Here is a 14,960-nt window from a genome sequence, read left to right on the forward strand (position 1 = left end):
TCTTTTCTTATCATCAGAGCCTCAAAAACAAGCTCCATGGCACCAGGCATGAAGACTATCAATAAACATTCCATCTTTTCATTTTCCTCCTGTGTTATTTAATAAGGGAAAGACAGAGCCATGATTTTTAACGATCAGACAGCAAACATTTTGGAAATAATTTCTCTCTTCAAGGATCTTTGATGATGACCAAGAGTTCTCCCTACCTCCATCCTGTGTTATTGCCCCAGTGGATGCGCTAACTACCTCACTGGGGGCTTGCAATTGAGAAAATTGCTGAGCACATACTGGCCTTCTCATGGATCAGACTGAAGGGGTTGGGTGAGAATTTGTGGCTTTTGCAGTCACCTGTCTGTGTCCCCTCTATGGCTGTATCCTACCAGTTCCCTCCATGCCTTGTCTTTGCTATCGGTGGGAGTGGCTTGCCGACATTCCTGGCAGAATGCAGGCCACTCAAGTTAGCATACCAGCAATGCAGCCTGGTTGCTAGGGAGCTGCCCTCTGAGCATCCCTTGATCTATTTTTAAATTTCCATGCTTGTTTCCTCTCTGAAAGGAAGCAAAGAACAATACAGCTTGCTTTTCTGCTCTTTTAAGAAACAAAGTAACCAACAAGGCTAAGACCTGTTGTGAAGTTAAAAAGCATTTGCTAATTAAGCTTCAGAATGTTATGGTATTTGTGCCCATCTAGTTTCTGCTTAATTAATTTCCAGATAAGGCAGCATCTCAGAAGAGGTAGAAGCGAAGGTCTATAAGGAGTATAGGTGAAATTTGCTGGTACTTTTTTCCTTTTTACTCCATTAATGAAGCTCTTGAACCACTACCCTTCCTAGAGTTTAACAATAACCCATTGTGAGCCCCCCAGAATCCCCCACCACCAGGAATAAATGAGAAATTTGGAGGGCTATTGAACAGTGAGTTTTCACAGCTGATACACAGAAAACTATTTAGCACAGGTGTTTTGGTAACTGTGAAATACTGAGGAAATTCAGTCTTCTGTGACACTTAGATTCACTGTCTTGTGTGGGATGGAGTCTTATGGAACTTGTAAAATATCTGTAATATAAATAAAAGAAGAAGAAGAACAAAATTAGCTTTTCACAGAGCTCCAGAAATTGTTCCTTGTATGGAAGAGTCTTCCTTTTTGGCCACTGGTAACTAGCAGTTTTCTTGGTATTTTTTTCCAAGTTAAAATGAATCCAATTTCAAATGTTGTTAGCGAATTTTTAAAATGATGTGTTATATGCATGCAGGTGTGAAGAAATCTGGTGGAATAACAAGTGTGCTAGTTTCCATGTGTTATGATATTTTTTTGAGCCTTTAAGAAAAGATATTTCTCCTCTTCTCCATGGTCACTTTCAGCCCTCAACAGCAGTTGATCAACAAGGTTAGCAGCTGTTCACTCTCCAAATTACAACCCTAGAAGTAAGTTACAATTTCTAGAACCGACAGTATAATAATATTCCACTGCCACCACTGGGAAGTCATGAGTTTGGATGTTGCAGTTTCTCTGTACCTCAATATGGGGTTCAGAAAAATAGATGGATTTAAAAGGTGCATCTATTTTTACAGACTAAATTTATATAGACTTAATAGATGCATTTAGTCTATATAAATTTTCATAAAGCCCTTAGCTTCTCTTTTATAACCTTTAGCTTACCATCATTTACCAGATGAGATATTGCTAAATTACATGCTTTCATAGCAGAGTTTATATAGAAACTACTAGAATTACAATGCAATTTCTTTATTTAAAACCCATGGTTTAATTTCTTGCATCTGTTGATAACATTCTGGGACCAATCACTTTTCTAAGTTCTTCATTACCTGTAATAGTCATAAGAACCCTATAAGGGAGATACTATTATTCCCATTTTAACAGCCACAATAACCCCAGTTTCCTGAGATGAATTATTTGGACAAGGTCATTCCACCCCAGCGCTGTCACAGAGCCTTACTTTCTTAACAACTATCTTGTGTGATTTCCCTTCTATGGGCAAATAGTACAAGTTACTAATGACAACTTGAATCCTTGAAAGACCTCTCAACTCACCAATGAGAAATCCTGAAATCTATCGTTTTGAAATCCTGAAGAGTTACCCATGGGGTTGCTCACTCTTAAATCCTGAGCCAGGGGTGGCAGGGTGGCACACAAGCTTAGGGGACGGCAAGATACAAATTTTAATTCTAGCCTCTGTACTAACTTAGCTTTGGTAACTTTGGATAAGCTACCAAAGTACAGTTTCCTCAACTGTAAAATGGTGATGTCCCTTTCTCACAGGGTGGTTATGAAGATTAAATGAGATGGTATTCATACAATTCCTGGCATGTAGCAACATTCAATAAGTAGCAGTCAAAAATCAAGGTATCCACTGTGAAAGTGTCATTTGGGAACTGTAATCACAGACTATCCTAGGACTTAAGGGCTCAATCTTACTCTTTCAGGCTCAGGGACAGATGCTTAGCATTAAGTTCAGGGCACCAGAGCCCACTTCCCTATTTTCAGTAACTTGTACAAGGGTGTAGCACCAGCGTTAGAAGGAAGAAACCAGAAGAGCAGAGTGTGGAATCAATCTAAAACATCAGGAGCGTCTTGAGATATGCGCTCCTTTGTTCATCTCTTACATGTTTTGGTGAGTAATGATATTCTTGTAGAATTAAGAATTGTTTCCTTTTTGTCATCTGGTTTTCTAAGACTAAGAAATCTTTTGATACATAAAATGAAACACCACTGGTGAAAAATGTGTTTTCCTCTCTTAGTATATTCTAGAATGGTTTGAAAGCCAATGACTGTTTGGCATTCTAAAATTTTAAACTGATGACTTGCCATTTGTGGAACAGGACCACAGAAAAACATTGAGTCTCCCCAGTGAAATGTGATATTCTTGCTCTGTTTTTGATGCAGAGTTATCAAGTATTATAATGGGATAGATGCTGTAATGTTACTGCTGAAATGACAAACTGAGAAGGCACTAGAAGAATCTCCACGAATTACCCAAGTTCTTTCACTTAATGAGTACCTACCACATGCTGAGTACACAATGCCGAATACACAGTGCTATGTTTTGTGTACCAAATGCTGCTAGACACGAAGGATACAGGTACCAATGAACTCCACCCTGGCTCGGCCGCAAGAGAAAACAGCCAGGTACATGGGAAAATGAGTGACCTAGTAGTTCTCTGAGAGTATTGCTGGGGAGGAGGCAGGGAAAGCCGGCATGAATTTTTCAGAACAAGTGGTTATTCACTCTCTTCTCAGCTTTAGCTTCCAAACTAATTGAGAAATAAATATATGAGTGAGAGTGATGGAATGAGCAGCTTCGTTACAGTAAAGCTGTATCAGAGAATGTGGCTGGGACTAAAGGCCACGTGTTTTTTCCTGTCCCCACATTTGCAGCCACCTGCTCAAATACACTGATTCTTCCCCCAATCTCCAGCAGAGGAGCTGGGCCACTGCCACCTCCCCTGACTGGCGCAGAGCTGGCCTCAGTAGCTCACCATGCAGGGGAGACACATAGGTGTCAGGCTGCAGGTGGCTCATTTCTGAGAAGTCCCCAAGGAGGATAATGAATACACAGTAGCACTTTCCCTCTTTACTACAAAAGTTCAGTTACCTCCCACCAATGTAAATAAGAAATGGAGTTAGAAGTACAGGTGCGGTGGCTCACACCTGTAATCCCAGCACTTTGGGAGGCCAAGGCGGTGGATCACCTGAGGTCAGGAGTTTGAGCAGCCTGGCCAACATGGCGAAATCCCGCCTCTACTAAAACTACAAAAATTTAGCTGGGCATGGTGGCTACTCGGGAGGCTGAGGCAGGAGAATCGCTTGAACCTGAGAGGTAGAGGTTGCAGTGAGCTGAGGTCACGCCACTGCACTCCAGCATGGGTGATAGAGCGAGACTCTGTCCCCACTCCCCCCTTTCCCCACCCCCCCCCCAGAAAAAAGAAAAAAAAGAAAAGAAAAAGAAATGGGGTTAGAAACAATGGTGAACACTTTCACCCACCTAAGAAGCCAACAGAAACTATATTTTAGCTCAAGAAGGAAGCATGTTTAGAGAGGAAACTCTGTGCCCTTTACAGTGCTTTTTTTGAGCTGAGTCATGAAGGAAGAAGAGGAATCTGCAGAAAAAGAAAGGGGGAAGCATTTCAGACAAACACAAACAGCACAGTGAGTCTGAAAACAGACGTGCATGATGGGGCCCGGTATGTGATCCAGGCCAATAAAGAGAACAAAAGAGACTTACTTTCGGATTTATATTTACAGCTCCCAGTATGTTTACTATCAGTGACATTTTGATCTTTACGATAATGCTGAGGGGTAAAATTGTGATAACAATTGATATTCCTATTTTACATGGCAACCGAGATTGAACGAGCTAAGTTATACACATCACACAGTATTCAGAATACAATTAGCAAATATGATCCATTATTATTGCTACCACTAGAATTATGTTTATTACTATGACAGTTATTATTTATTTCTATTATTACTGCCAAGTTCTCGTGGCTAGTAAGTGGCATAACTAGTAAGTCCCATTGTTGGTAAGTGCTATGGCTAGTGATTCCTGTATTAAGTGGCAGAGCTGAGATTCAATGACATGGCATCTGGTAGATTTCAAGGACTTAATAAGCACCCTCAAGAACTGTAAAGGTTATCCTATTATATGAGCAACACACCCTGTCACTGTGGTGGGCACTGGCACACAAGACCCATGACTAAGAAAAAAATAACCTTATTACTCATGGCACAGCAGGAACTATGGGCTTCATGTTCTCATTGGTTCTCCACGTTTCCCAAGTTCCCCAAGGGTGATGTGGAGTGGCCCAGGTGGCTGTTGCACACACCCTGGGTTTGCATCACAGTTGAAGAATCTGAAGCTTAGAAAACCTCTGATTTTAACCAGGGGTGGTAGCTCACACCTGAAATCCCAGCACTTTGGGAGACCGAAGCAGGCGGATTACGAGGTAGGGAGATCTAGACCATCCTAGCCAACATGGTGAAACTCCGTCTCTACTAAAATACAAAAATTAGCTGGGTATGGTGGCACATGTCTATAGTCCCAGCTACTTGGGAGGCTAAGGTAAGAGAATTGCTTGAGCACAGGGGTGGATCATGCTGCTGCACTCCAGAACGAGACTCTGTCTAAAAAAAACAAAAAACAAAAAAAAACCCTCTGATTTTGTACAGGGTTGACCCTTCCCAACTTTTGCCTGGAGGAAGAAATTATCTTTATTATCCAGTCAGAAAACAAATCTGCTCCCTGCCCTAGAGGAAGACAAGATCTCTATCTTCTAAGGCTGTTGGCTATGCAGACATCCTTGAAAAAGAGAGTATGGAACAAAAAACGAATATAAACCTGCTGAAACAAAGAATTGTCTCTCAACAAGCACAGTGAGGGAAAGTTACTCTCACATTTTTGTTTTCAGGTCACTTGGCTAATCTAACAGCACTCAGATGAAGTTAAATTGATGCAAATAGCAGAGAGATCAAAGATAAGCTTGGTAAACAGATTCTATTCCCCTGAAACTTCCTTACAACTCTTCCTTTAAGGTACTGGAAGAGGAGATGGGAACTTTCCCTGGAAGAGAAATCCTCATCTGAGGGCACTGTGACTTAGCTGGATTTCTTTCCTGGGGAAACCTGAGTTTTTTCACTGCTGAGAAAGAAGCATCAGCATCTTGAGCATGGTATGCTCAAGAAATTGAGGATGGAGAAGCGTATGGCATAAGATGGAAACGTGGCTTAGGAAAAGAACAACTGCTGGCTTTAGAGGAGGCAGCAAAGTGATGCTGAGTTTTTCTAAATAGAAGCATAGATTTTGAATCTATGCACCAAATTCTCTCTTTCTTCTCTCAAGGTGTGCAGGAATATATTTTAATGCATTATTTAACTTTTAAAAATACATATTTCTGGCTCCAGACCCTAGAGTTTCTCATACAATATGGTCGGAACAATTCCTAGTTTGAAAAATCTTCCCAGGTAATTAATGTGCAGCAGAGACCGGAACTGCTGTTTTAGGACACATTTTAATATTTGGTTTTATATGTAAGATAAATGATTTGTGAATAACTGTTAGAAACTTAGCTTACAGTTTAAGAATTATCTTTAAAAAGCCCCATCCCAAAGTAAGGAAAATTAAATAATAATCTAAATTGTTTCTTTCTTTTCTTTTCTTTTCTTTTTTTTTTTTTTGTTTGAGAAGGAGTCTCCTTCTGCCACCAGGTTGGAGTGCAGTGGCGCAATCACTGCAACCTCCAACTCCCTGGTTCAGGTGATTCTCCTGCCTCAGCCTCCCGAGTAGCTGGGATTAGAGGCACATGCCACCACGTCCAGCTAATTTTTGTATTTTTAGTAGAGATGGGGTTTTGCCATGTTGGCCAGGATGGTTTTGATCTCCTGACCTCGTGATCTGCCCAACTCAGCCTCCCAGAGTGCTGGGATTACAGGTGTGAGCCACTGTGCCAGGCCTGTTTCTTCCTTCCTTTCTTTCCTTCCTTCCTTCCTTCCTTCCTTCCTTCCTTCCTTCCTTCCTTCCTTCCTTCCTTCCTTCCTCCCTCCCTCCCTCCCTCCCTCCCTGCCTTCCTTCTCTCCCTCCCTCCCTCCCTCCCTCCCTCCCTCCCTCCCTCCCTCCTTCCTTCCTTCCTTCCTTCCTTCCTTCCTTCCTTCCTTCCTTCCTTCCTTCCTTCCTTCCTTCCTTTTCTTTCTTTCTTTCTGATGAAGTCTCCTTCTGTCACCCAGGCCGGAGCGCAGTGGCACGATCTCGGCTCACTGCAACCTCCGCCTCCCCAGTTCAAGCAATTCTCCTGCCTCAGCCTCCTGAGTAGCTGGGACTACAGACACATACCACCATACCCGGCTAATATTTTACATTAGTAGAGATGGGGTTTCACTGTTTTAGGATGGTCTCAATCTGACCTCATGATCTGCCCGGCTCCTAGGCCTCCCAAAGTGCTGGGATTACAGGCGTGAGCCACCGCGCCCAGCCTAAATCCTATTTTATATTTGGCATTAAGATGTGTTGTTTCATTAAGTATCTACTCTTGAAAATGCTAAAGTTTCCTTTTATAAGAGAAAAGAGTTATCATAATAAAGAAGCTTTGCTAGTCTATTTGGGTTTTTCAGCTTTAGAAAGAGTAAGCTTCCCTAATATACTCCACCAAAAGGGAAGATTCATGCTAGCTTTGCTCATATGTGGTGCTGCTCTAATCCACAACTTCATAATTCATCTTGAGTCTACCAATTTCACCATTTAATCTCTCACCAGAAATATGCACTAGGTTACTCTGGTTGATGGTCAGCATAATCACATGCTAATTTGGCTTCTGTTTTTCTTGACACCATCATACAATGTCAAGACTCCTCATAATTCTCTTCTGCCATGCAGTTTTCCCAAAGAACAGGCCTATCAGCCAGAGGCCATAACATTGTCAAATGTTTTACATACTTACAGATCAAATGTAGCCATGGTGGCTTCAAGACAATCACCTTTGCAGAGGCATCTCCAATTCCACGTTGAACCACATAGGGGAAATTTTCGCTCTTCCTCAAGTGTGAATACTAAAGTGGACAGGCAGAACAATGTATGATCCCAGGAAGAAGTGTTCAGAGGCACACTTGACGACCTTAGGAAAGAAAGCTGGATATTTCCCTTTTTTTGGTGACTAAATTGGCATTGACCATTTAATTTCTTTTTTTAAAAAAAGGAAATTTCTCCATGTTCTCAAGTTGTTCTTACATGATAAGGTTGGGTGTTCTACCTAGGATTTCTACCTAAAGCCAAAATTTTAGTGAAAACAGTTATACTCTGTTTGTAGGTGAGGGCGAAACTACAAATTCTGGAGGAGGAAATCATCTGCTATGTTTTAGCTTAGAATGTTATTTTACTCAACAAATAATAATGCAGTGCCTCTAAGAGTAACATAGATATTGGCACTAACTGCCGGGTGTGGTGGCACACGCCTGTAATCCTAGCTACTCGGGAGGCTGAGGCACGAGAACTGCTTGAACCCAGGAGACAGAGGTTGCAGTGAGCCAAGATCATGCCACTGCACTCCAGCCTGAGTGACAGAGCGAGACTCCGTCTCAAGGAAAAAAAAAAGAAAAAAGAAATTGGCACTAAGAAATATACAAAATAGTAATCCCATTATTTTGGATAGCATTTGCATTTCAAACGTCTCTTGATGCTGTTTGTTTGTTTGTTTGTTTGTTCGTTTGCGACACAGTCTGGCTCTGTCACACAGGTTGGAGTACAGTGGCGCGAACTTGGCTCACTGCAACCTCCACTTCCTGGGTTCAAGCAGTTCTCGTGCCTCAGCCTCCCAATTTGCTGAGATTACAGGCATGCACCACCACACCAAGCTAATTTTTGTATTTTTAGTAGGGACGGGGTTTCACCATGTTGGTCAGGCCAATCTCGAACTCTTGACTTCATTTTGTCCGCCACCTTGGCCTCCCAAAGAACTGGGATTACAGGTGTGTGCCATCACGGCTGGCTCCTGATGCTTATTATGTTACTTTGTGATTGATAAAGTATTGCATTTTTCTTCAAGGAGACTATACCATTTGAGGCTGAAGGAATGGAGTACAATAATAAATTATTAGGCTACAAATTACCACATAATCTTTTAACAATCAGATGATTTTTATACAAAATAAAGGATAGCTTTGGAATTTATTTATAGACTGATACTTCACAATGACCCAAATTAGTCACCCAAATTAGTCATGACAAGTAGACCCAAATTATGAGTTTAAGCTACACAAGTAGGCAGGTAACAATGGCTTCTTCTTTTTTGTTTGTTTTGTTTTGTTTTTTTAGACAGAGTCTCGCTGTCATCAGACTGGAGTGCAGTGGCGCGATCTCAGCTCACTGCAACCTCCGCCTCCTGGGTTCAAGTGATTCTTCTGCCTCAGCCTCCCGAGTAGCTGGGACTACAGGTGCTCACCACCATGCCCGGCTAATTTTTTTGTATTTTAATAGAGATAGAGTTTCACCATGTTGGCCAGGATGGTCTCGATATCCTGACTTCGTGATCTGCCTGCCTCGGCCTCCCAAAGTGCTGGAATTACAGGAGTGAGCCACCGCGCACCCGGCCGAAAAATGGCCTATCTTTAAGATAATGTTGACATAGTCAAGTATTTCCTAAACAGTTTTACTTTAACTCTTAAAGGGTCTTTGAGCTTATGTTTTTATTAATAGAAAGAAAATAATGGATTCCTGTTAAAAGATAAATCCAACTGTCTATCAGCAGTTGCAACAATGAAATCCCTAATATGAACTGTCAGTGTTTTCTCTAACAGATACTGTAAAGATTAGAAGAATGACTGGGGAATGTCTATAATTTCTGAGGTAGGCTCAGTATCTACTGTCCATTCTAACATCTAAAGAGGATGGGAAATGAAACCAGGAAAACTAGGTTTCACAAAAGGTGATAAACGTTCAAAATCAGTATAAATTTTCCTTAAACTATCAAGCTTTGCTCTGAGTTTATAAACAAATGCTCATTGAACACCTATTAAAGGAAATGAATTTTAGAAGCAGGCCGGGCACAGTGGCTCACACCTGTAATCCCAGCAGTTTTGGAGGCCGAGGCTGGAGGAAGGCTTGAGGATGGGGATTGAGATAAGCCCAAGCAATATCGCAATACCCTGTTTCTACCAAAAACATAAAAAATAAAAAAATTAGGCAGCCTGGTGTGCACCTGTGGTTCCAGCTACTCTGGAGTCTGAGGCGGGAGGATGGCTTGAGCCCAGGAGATCAAGGCTGCAGTGAGTTACGATTGCACCACTGCACTCCAGCCTGGGCAACAAAATAAAACTCCGTCCTTTGGGAAAAAAAGTATCTTGGAAGTAGAAGGAATAATTATCTGTTTTGTGTAGTTATCTGTGATATGTACCAAATTATCCCAAATCTTTATGACAACAAATAATAAGCATTTAATACCTGGTGTTTCTGTGGGCCAAGGGTCCAGAAGCTCTGACCAGGGTCCTCTGGTTTCCTGTCCCATTTGATTTGGGCTGCAGTCAAATAGTTGACTGGGGCTTCAGTCATCTAAAGATGGCTGCGGGAGGATCCACTTCCAAGCTCACTCACATTGCCATTGGCAAGACTTACGTTCTTGCTGGCTGTTAGCTAGAGAAATCAGTTTCTTGCCATGTGGAGCTCTAAATAGGGCTATTCACAACTTGGAAGATTCCTTGCAAGAGAGAGAAAGAGCGAGAGAGAGATCACGGTCTTTGTGCTATAATCTCAGAAATACCATGAGATCACTTTTGTTTTATTCTGTTTGTTAGAAGTTAGTTACTAGGTCCAGCTGACACTCAAAGGAAGAATATACACAGGGCATAAATACCAAAAAGTGGGTTTGGGGGCCATTTCAGAAGATGCTCGCCTTCAATAGAGATAATTTAATCCAATCTTTAATTTTATAGCCAAAGAAAGTGAGTTGCAAAGTGTTTAATTACCTTGTTCAATGTAGCAAAGCATGTTGCTATCGTTGCAAGAATCTAGATATCCCCACCTAGTCCAAAACTCTCTGCAAGAGAAAGGCAAGAGTGGACAGGGTGGAAATTTAAAAGCTATCTTCTACGACAGTGTTTTTCAAACTACAGTAGTCTTCTCTTCTCTTCAGGGCATACATTCCAAGAGCCCAGTGGATGCCTGAAACTGTGAATAGCACTGAACCCTATACATTTTATATGTTTTCCATCTGATAACTGAGAAGGCTTCTTAGTGGGTAGCACAGACAGCATAGATAAGAGGATAAAGGGATGGGTCATGACTGGGGCAGGATGGAGAAGAATGGTGCAGGATTTCATCACACTCCTTCTGGAATTTTCCACATAATATTTCATTGTACTTATTTATTTATTTATTTGAGACAGGGTATTGCTCTGTCACTCAGGTTGGAGTGCAATTGTGCGATCTCAGCTCACTGCAACCTCTGTCTCCTGGGTTCAAGCAATTCTCCTGCCTCAGCCTCCCGAGTAGCTGGGACTACAGGCACGTGCTGCCATGCCCAGTTAATTATTGTATTTTTAGTACAGACAGGGTTTTACCACGATGGCCAGGTTAGTCTCAAACTCCTGGCCTCAAGTGATCCACCTGCCTCTGTCTCCCAAAGTGCTGAGATTACAGGTGTGAGCCACTGCACCTGCCTCCATACAATATTTTAAATCACAGTTGACCACAGATAACTGAAACCATGGAAAACAAAATGCTGGATAAGGGGAAACTACTATATTCTGACCACATTTATGCATTTTTTTTCCTGATCCTTACTTCACTTTATCTAGAAATTATTTTTTATTTTTGTTATGTTTATATTTTATCTAGAAATTATTAGTTTTCTGTAAGGCTTGGTATGTTTGAAAATGCCTGTTTTTAATGATTTTGTCAATAATTTCATTGAGCCAATTCAAAGAACACCTTCTCTAATTATTCCCTCACATCACATTACAATGAACGGAATGGAGAAACTTCGTGAGCTATAATATATCTTTGAGTAAACTTTTGTTTTCTAGTAAAGAAGATAGGTGCACACATAGTTTGAGGACCTATTACATGAAACTGAGTCTTTCATATCTTTCTGTCAAGGTCGTTTGATGTCCTACCACATACACATAGTAAAACAGTAGGAGATCTCACCCAAAAGAAGAGAGAACCCTTCACAGGATGTCTATTTATTCTTTTGCTAAATTCCTGAAACTTGCTTGGAGACTTCAAATTGTTTATAAATGTATCATCTTAACAGTGTGTTTTTAACCTGCTTTTATTCACCTGAAGTTTTATAAACCCTTTTTGATTTCTCTAAAAACACATTTAGAAAACTTTAATCTCTCATTGCCATTTAGAGTGTTTCCATCTTTAAAAATGTATTATAAACATCACTGTGAAGACTATCCATACATATTTACCTATGTATGTCTCTCTGAGCATCTCCTTCAGTAATTCCTAGATGCAGAATTTCTGAGGCAAACGTGGACACATTTCAAAGACTTTTAAATTACCAGATTACCCTTGAAATATTTTAATCTCAGGAGCAGATTAAGAGACTAGAGGAAATCTAATTATAGGTTTCTACAACAATCTTTCTTTGTGACAACCTTTTTTTTTCTTTTTTTTTTGAGACAGAGTGTCGCTCTGTCACCCAGGCGGGACTGCAGTGGTGCAATCTCAGCTCACCGCAAGCTCTGCTTCCTGGGTTCAAGCGATTCTCCTGCCTCAGCCTCCGGAGTAGCTGGGACTACAGGTGTGCAACACCATGCTCGGCTAATTTTTTGTTTTTTTAGTAGGGACGGGGTTTCACTGTCTCTAACTGACAAGCCAGGCTGGTTTTGATCTCCTGACCTCATGATCCACCTCTCTTGGCCTCCCAAAGTGCTGAGATTACAGGTGTGAGCCACCATGCCCGGCCAGACAACCCTTTTTGTTTAACTTTTCTATATTTCTTTTCCTGGAAAGGAAGAAGCCACCATTTTCTAAGAGAAAAGTAACGTACAGACTAAGAAAACATGGAGTTAGGTTTGTGACTCAATGCCTAAGAAATCCAAGTGGGTTCAACCCTTGGCCAAATGCACTCTCCCATTCCCAATCACCACTGAGTTATACCAGGAAAAGGTAGTGCTCTATTTTGTTCAGTCTCTCCCAACCATTCCTCCACCACATCACTTTAGGAAGTATTAAAAAATATTCACAAACATTTACAGGGGAGCAGGGGAGCTCATTGATTTTCTGAAAGCAATTTGTTAATTAACATCAAAGGAATGAAATCTGACTTGCATAGCCTAGTGAGTGGCATTTTTCCATAGTCCTGGTTGCTATGGTGATGAAGGAAACTCGTTTGTTCTGGGTCACTCCGAAATTTGTGCATGAAAGCATAAGAGATTATTCCTGTCTAATCAAGTTATATGGAAAAGTCGAAGGGGAGGTGCTATGTTTTACAGCCATCAACCCTCAACAGAATAAAACACAATAGCTTTGAAAAGGGGATTATATCTTCCTTTAAAAAAACAGAGCAGAGAATTTCTAACTGACCCCAAAACCTCTTGCAGCAGAATCTCTCTTTTTTTTTTCTCCACTAATATGAGGAATGTGAAATCACGTTTCTTAAAGGGAATTAGAGTACATATTGAAAAACTCTACAACCCGACTTTGCATAATGAATAAGGAGTAGGGTGTGCATTCATTAAACAATTTTACTTTTGAACTTAAATTCTACAGTGTGTCAAATGCCTCACTAGCTCTGCATTGCCAGCAAGCCAAATTCTGTTACAATTAACATAATTGGAAAAGCTGGAATAGAAAGGGAATAGCTCACCTCTTCTTTACCAGACCTCCTGGCCCCTGCGGTATATAGACTTAAGCTTCTCTTGAACATTCCGCTGCTCGTTCAACACCTCAGTTACTCCTAAAGCAGATGGTAGTTTTGTATGTCGTTATTGGACTCTCTGTGTCAGCCCAAAGATTATTTTTCTAAAAGTTTGTGACTTCATTATATTTTGATTTTTATTTATATAAAGCGTATGTTTTCCCCCCTAAGACACATAGATGTGAATTCAAATCTTTATCCTGCCATTTATTAGCTATTTGGTTTGGAAGAAATCCCTTTATATATATATATTATATGTATAATTATAATATATGAATTATAATTATATATTATAATATATAATTATAAAATATATAAAATACATATAAATATATGTATATATTATATATATTATATATAATACATATAAATATATATATATTTTACACCTCAGCCTTCTTAGCTACAGAATGAGGATAATAAGTTTACCTCTACAGTATTTTTTAATGATTTTCCTCTATAATTATCATCTATTATAGCATAACAAATAATGCCCAACATTTAGCAGTTTTAAACAACAAATATTTATTATTTCATATAGTTCTGGAGGGTCAGGAATCTAGAGTTGTATGGCTGAGTGATTCTAGCTTAGGGTACTTTCACGAGCTTCCAATCAGACATCAGTCACAGCTCTATCTATCTAGAGACTTGACTGAGTCTGGTAGACCTGCTTCCAAGCTCACTTACGCGGCTGTTGGAAAGTTTCAATCCCATGCTGTTGTTGGTCTGAGGTTGCTTTCTCTCATCATTTGGTTGTCTCCATAGCAGCTGGCTTCCCCTAGAATGAGTGCCCTGATGAGAAAAGAATGAGAGAAAAGTACAAGAACAACAAACAGCACCTAACACAGAAGTCACACTCTTTTATAACCTAATGTCAGAAGTGACAACTCATTACTTTCACTATATTTTATTTATGAGGACGATCTACTGACACTCAAGAAGCCTAATAAGAACACACCCGAAGACAGGAGAATTAAGCTCTGCCTCTTAAAAAAATGAAGATCAAAGGATACATGGACAGATTTGTAAAATCGCCGAATCTTCCTTAGATCCTCAATTTACATTCATCTCACAGACAACATACACATCCTTCTCAAGGCCACTAAAATCTCATCCCATTGGAGCCTCAGCTCAAAGTCCAGAATCTTGGCATGTAAATTGGGTCCAGGTATACACAAGACTCTTCGGATTTAGTCCCTTAGGTAGAATCCCTTGAGTACAGTTTCCTTCTTTCTACCTATGATACTAAAGATGTACATTTTCTGCCCCCTGCATACACATTACATATTTATATATGTTATATATACATACATATACATACATATATATGTGTATATATACATATATATGCGCATATAATGGTGGAATATGTTTAAGATAACTACTAGAGGTACCTTGACCTGAAAATGAGAAGATCAGAGGTACAAACGTGTCACTGGTCCACAGTTGCTGTGAAATCCAGTTAAACGAATGTTGGATGTTCACTGATTAGGACTTACGGCCTGAGAACAATGCTTCATGGCCCTCAGCTTCACCATCTGGGCTCTGGGTTTGTTGTTCTTTTTCCTTTTTGATGACAAGGAGAAC

General features: G+C 40.4%; 1 long non-coding RNA gene across 1 annotated transcript; it reads right to left on the bottom strand.

Moving 5' to 3' along the window:
• Window positions 1-789: 789 nt before the first annotated feature.
• On the bottom strand, window positions 790-14,185 carry LOC123574075 (uncharacterized). The gene is made up of 5 exons (XR_006698937.2): window positions 14,061-14,185; window positions 13,323-13,412; window positions 9,947-10,199; window positions 7,452-7,560; window positions 790-1,055 (listed from the first exon to the last, which is right to left on the bottom strand). It is a non-coding gene; the product is annotated as an uncharacterized lncRNA (long non-coding RNA).
• Between the last annotated feature and the right edge of the window lie 775 nt (window positions 14,186-14,960).

Source organism: Macaca fascicularis, chromosome 6 (assembly GCF_037993035.2).
Source record: "Macaca fascicularis isolate 582-1 chromosome 6, T2T-MFA8v1.1".
Classification (NCBI taxonomy): domain Eukaryota; kingdom Metazoa; phylum Chordata; class Mammalia; order Primates; family Cercopithecidae; genus Macaca; species Macaca fascicularis.